The sequence below is a fragment of the Cryptotermes secundus genome, unplaced genomic scaffold, assembly GCF_002891405.2.
Source record: "Cryptotermes secundus unplaced genomic scaffold, Csec_1.0 scaffold6, whole genome shotgun sequence".
Lineage (NCBI taxonomy): Eukaryota > Metazoa > Arthropoda > Insecta > Blattodea > Kalotermitidae > Cryptotermes > Cryptotermes secundus.
Window position 1 is genome coordinate 405,980 of NW_019725001.1, and position 5,998 is coordinate 411,977.

At 43.0% G+C, this 5,998-nt stretch overlaps 1 pseudogene; it reads right to left on the reverse strand.

Moving 5' to 3' along the window:
- Positions 1 to 4,265: 4,265 nt before the first annotated feature.
- On the reverse strand, positions 4,266 to 4,384 carry LOC111863161 (annotated as a pseudogene).
- Positions 4,385 to 5,998: the final 1,614 nt, after the last annotated feature.

Consider the following 5,998-nt stretch of genomic DNA (forward strand, 5'->3'; position numbering starts at 1 on the left):
ATGTAATTTAGTGAGGCTTTTGCAGTTCCTGTGTTATATCCGATAGGAGTAGTGGAGATAGACTGAAAAGATTAGCGCTGAGTGATTTTAAGGTGAAAATCAGTACGAGTGTTATAAGGCCGCGCCATAGCTCAAGCGGTTAGTCGCTGGCTTCCCACCGCGGCGGCCCTGGTTCGATCCCGGGTCTGGTCAAGTGGGATTTGTGGTGGACAAAGGTTTTCTCCGAGTACTTCGGTTTCCCCTGCCAATCTTCATTCCACCAATAACTCCACTATAAGCCTCACCTATCATCGAGGTCTGGTACAATAGGCCAGAAGTGGTCGCAGTACAAGGGACTTAGTCCCACCCCAGTAGCAATAAAAAAAAAGTGTTATAATTATTTGCAGTTACGACATGTAAGTGAGCAATAAATCCAATTACCAATCCGAACCCCGTCTTTAGTCACTGGTAAACGTGAAAATATCTAGGTTTTAGTCATTTAAGTCTTTCGAAAAAAGTTAAATGGTTCCGTCCAGCGTGACTTCAATTATTCATGCCCTTACATGTTTCGGTGAATTCAGTTAGAAGCCACTATTACAGTACATGTTCTAAAAGTTAAACTATATACATACAATATAATGTACAATGGAACATGTACTGTAATAGCGGCTTCTAACAGTATTGAGGTTAATGTGTCCCTCTGAAGATGGTCTCTGAAGACCAAAACATGCAAGGACAGGAGTAATTGAAATAAGAAAATGTTAACCAGTCACACTGGGCGGAACTATTTAACTTTTTCATAATATTAGTGTGACGGACCAGAATGAAACAAATCAAATTTATTTAAGTCTTTTTTTCTTTCCGAGGGTTCCGGCCAAAATACTTTGTGTACATTTCCAACGTGCGAGCTATATGAATTGACCATCTTCCCCCGACCCCCTGGCACTACAGCCCCAGTGGACCTAGGCCTACCTCCATGAGCTTCTCCGTTCACTTCGGTTTTTCTAAATCTTACACATTCGGTAGGACTCATTGGGCGGGTGATCAGCTCCTCGCAAAGCCTCTACCTATGCACAAACACAGAAAAACGCACACACAGAAACTAAACATCCGTGCCTTGAGTGGAATTCGAACACATGATCCCGGTTTCCGAGCGAGCGAAGACAGTACGTGCCTTAGACCGCTCGGCTACTGTGACCGGCAGTGTATAAGAATAATATATAAGAATTCAGTTCGTACCTCACAGGAAACAGATCCGAACTCACGATCCCGGCTTCCGAGCGAGCGAAGACAGTGCATGCCTTAGACCGCTCGGCTACCCTGACCGGCAGACAGAGAGAGAAAGAAGAAAGAAAGAAAGAAAGAAAGAGCATCGATTATAAGAAGGTTCCCAGGCTTTGCCCGCTCGTCCTTCTGGTAAGAGTAAAGTGAAAGTGTAGGCGTTAAGATGATTAGAAGCAACGACTTGAGAGAGTTGAGAAAGAGGGGCCGCGGAGCTTTTAATTTAAAAAATTAGAGTTTACGTGTATAATTTTGGTAATTTTGACGGGACCGTAATTTTGATGAATTTAAATCGGGAGGGCTGCATGAGAAGCATGCAGTAGCAACTTGGAATTTGGGAACCATCTCAGCATTTGCTTACAAGACGGACGAAAACCAAGAAAACCTGTGCCGTGACCGGCAGTGTATAAGAATAATATATAACAATTCAGTTCGTACCTCACAGGAAACAGATCCGAACCCAGGATCCCGGTTTCCAAGCGAGCGAAGACAGTGCATGCCTTAGACCGCTCGGCTACCGTGACCGACAGTGTATAAGAATAATATATAAGATTTCAGTTCGTACCTCACAGGAAACAGATCCGAACCCAGGATCCCGGCTTCCGAGCGAGCGAAGACAGTGCATGCCTTAGACCGCTCGGCTACTGAGACCGGCGAATTGACCATCTTACCTTTCTTTAATTAACTGTCCTAACAATATCAGTTTCCTGGTACTAATTTCTTTTAGAGGCTGAGTGAACCCCAGGGGCATAGTGCGGCAGGAAGGTTTAGGTCAGCTGAAAAAAAAAATCCAATGACCTCATCGGTATTTGAACCCGCGACATTCCGACTTGTAGCATAGCCCCTCAACCAACTACAATAATTTTCCTGGAGAGTAAAGCGCGGCCGGCGCGTAAGGCTACCATCCTTACTACCATCGGTGAGCCTATTGTCTAGATAATGTAGGAGCCTCAACGTCTCACAACCCTATGGGCCTTCACAGCCTGGTACAGGGATAGCTTTACTTTTACTTTAATAATGTCAGTTTATGAGTACAGTTTACAAAATTTTCTCGATCTTTCTGTTCTTTCCTCTGTCACAGGTGCAAACACATTACTCAGCACCCTGTTCTCAAACCCTCTGAGGCTATCTTCTCTTGGGGTTAGAGACAAAGTTTCATACTTATATCAAATAATACGTAAAATTAGGTAGATAACGCTTCTTACTGCCAAAGCAGCATGGAGCTGAGTCTTCTGCCAATCTAAGACTAAACAAAATGTGCTTGGAGGCCGCACCATAGTTCAAGCGCTTATTCGCCGACTTCCCACAGTAGCTGCCGGGGTTAGAGCCTGGATCAGGTCACATGGGATTTATGGTGGACAAAGTAGCACTGTCGCATGTTTTGTCCGAGTACTTCGGTTTCTCCTGTAAATTCTCATTCCAACGACTGCTCCACAATTATCATCACCTATCATCTGGGACTGAAACAATAGGCCAGTGGCCGCAGTACCACCCATGAAAAGAATTAATGGAAGAACTAATTGCCGACATTGCATTGTTAAGAGGAGGACCGTGTAGATAACCAAAACAATTAGGGGGGATACATAGATAGATGGATAGACGCAGCATTTCATATTACAAAATAAGAAAACAGACTGCCGTACCTGCTGTAGCTGGTTCGCTCGCGAATTTCTTTTGTCTTCTGCCCTGAAGATGGAGGGCATACGTTCCTCCGAAACGTCGGGTAACACAATTTCTACACTGCGCCATATCCCAGAAGACGGCTTTCTTCATAATTTAAGAGGTTTACAATCGGCACTGCACATTCCAAGTTGTCCGTAATAAGCAGCCACGGCCTTAATGCAGCCTTAAGCACAAAATTATGCATATGCTTTTGCAAAAATATAAGACAGGATTTATCGTGTATATATATGTACAGTACTTCAACCTTTCCGTGGCTCGTTACACACAGGATAATGAAGAAAGAGCCGATGGTTTTAATTTGTTAGAAAATGTATCTGACGTGAGACTTGAAGATCTCACACCAGTGACTGTGAAGTTTATTGTCTTCTGGGATGTGATGCTATGTAGTCTGGAAAACGTTTACCGATGTTTCGAGGTAAATTTTTCATCCACTTTCCGAGCTGAAGATGGGGGCAACAGGTTCCACCGGAACGTACACAAACATGTGCGAGATATATGCGTCTCATCCCAGGAAAGAAATCTGACCAATTGCCCCTGAAGCTTTCGTAGCTACACACAATACTTTTTTATATCTAGACCCGCTCCTAAGGAAATAATATTGAATCTATTTCAAGCAAAGTATTTCTCCTACTATGCAACTCTGTCGGTGTATCACAACAATTCTAGACTTAAAATAAATAGCTTATATTCTTAAACGTCGTTAAACTCAGCTAATTTATTAAGATGTTATTTTTTGCTACAAGTTTCTGTCATTTATGATGCATCTATATACGCGCCTTTGTGTCACAGTGGAGCCATTGCTGTTATTAGTAATGTAGCATAAACATCTCAGTAAACATGTCTTATCGACACTCGAGCCTGTCAGTTATTTGCTGGAAGTGTAGAATTGTTGTACTCGACGGACAAATTTACACAGTAGTGACACACAGGAAGCAAAATATACGACTGAAAATATTTATCTTAAATACGGTTTAATATTATCCTCAAATGAATAAAGAAATTTATTGAAAATTCTGCATTGTTTTAACGGTTTTGGTCCAACGGGCCCCTAGTCTTCGTTCAGAAAGATAAAATTGACGTGCTGTTAGCTTTAGTCACAGAATGTCTTCCTATTCTTCCTTTCTTTTCTCCTTTACTTTAACGAGCTTCGTGGCTATTCTTTCCTACTTGAGAAGTTCTAGTTCATCTCTTGCCTCGGATGGTCTTTTCTTTTATTGCTAGTGGGGTGGGACTAAGGGGAAGTACTCGAAGAAAACCGCCTGGCCGCCGCGGTGGGAAGCCAGCGACTAACCGCTTGAGCTGTGGTGCGGCCTAAAAATTAACGCCAACAGCACGCGGTTTTCCCAAGCGGTCACCCATCCAAGTACTAACCACGCACAAATTTGCTTAACTTCGGTAATCGGAGGATAACCGGTGTTTTCAACGTGGTACGGCCGTTGACTAGGTAGGTGTTTACTTATATCATTCATGATTTTCCTCGGTATCCTCAGCCGAATTACGGGATTGTACCTGTATATTGCAACTCGCCGGTCACAGTGGCGTCGCGGTCTGAGTCATGAACCGTCTTCTCCCGCTCGAACACTAGGATCGTGGGCCTGAATCCCATTCAAGGCATGGGTGTCTGTATTTATTCTCTGTTTGTGTTCTCTGTGCAAGTAGTGGCCTAGAGATGGGCTCATCCCCCGTCCAAGGAGTCCTACCGACAGTGTATAGATTAAGAAACTGAAAAAGCGGCCAAGTTCCAAAGGGCTGTAGAGCCAGAAAGAGAGACATACATTGCAACTCACCAGGACCGCTTCCTTTCATACCCCCGCCCCGTATATCAACGCCGTACATGTCCCCCGTTATACGGCATATGTAGTTAAACTAACCTGAATAGCGCTATTCTGAGCCAGAAAACCCAGTATAATACTTCCCGCCTTATATCACCAAGATCCATTTAAATATTATCCTTCCAGATTCATCTGCATGCTCCAAATTTCCTGTCCCTTCAGGATTTCTCGATCAAAAATTCTGTATGAATCTGTGGTCTCCCCAGTAATATCTTTCACTCAAAGATCTCAGTCTCTATGAACCATGTACCCAGCATGCTCCTTGATTCCGCCGTTGGAAATCTAAATAACAAAAAAGTGAAACAGAATCCTCTTCTTCCTCTCCCTACCCTTCTTCTTGTAGTTGCTTCCTTCCCCAGCTTCTTACGTTCATGAATCCAAACGGACTCCTTCGCGCTTCCAACTGCAACGTTTTTGCAAGTTCTGCTGCGTTGAAAGCCCCAGTCGTTCGCATTCATGTAACTCATTAAAGCTTCACTCAAGCGGAAACTACTCGGAGGGCTGGGTGCAGTAGCTACCTCGAGATGTATTTAAAACAAGACAAGATTTCGCTTCTGCTTAGCTATCGCCGTCAGACCGCCTTCCCGTGGCTTTCCTTCACTTCAGTGCGGGAACAAGGAAGGTGCATTTAGTATATTGCGTTTCCTAAATGTGACTGTACACACAAATGGAAGATGGGTGTAAAAATATAACATTACAAGGTAACTTCCTTACTAATTATATAAGAAGAGTCTTGTAAATTAAGTGCAGTGTTTCCAACTACACAAATGAAAAGTCGCTGAACTAATGGATGTACGTACGTAATTAGAAAATACTTAACTTCCCAAAGGAGGATCCCAAAGATATTCCTTTCGCGAAAACTCAGCAAAACTAAAATTTCCGAACATATAGGTTGTTAAACTTTGAACTTTAAAGAAGATTAACATTGACATGCAGAAGTTCACGATATGATTACAGGAGACTACAATATCTAACTCATGTTCGCTTCATAATTTCTTACATACGTTTTGTATTTCATCAACAAATCGCAAATTTGTGCCAGTATGTGTATAATATTGTCACGTGTTGGGTATGTCACGCGACAAATAACTTCACGTGGGTCTCGGATTTAGCGAATCTTTATTGGACATTCACTCTTACACACCTTACAATTATTATCACGTGACCTCTGGCCCAATACTCTAATGCGACGTCTCAACTATCCCTGGCCGTGGTTGGATCTC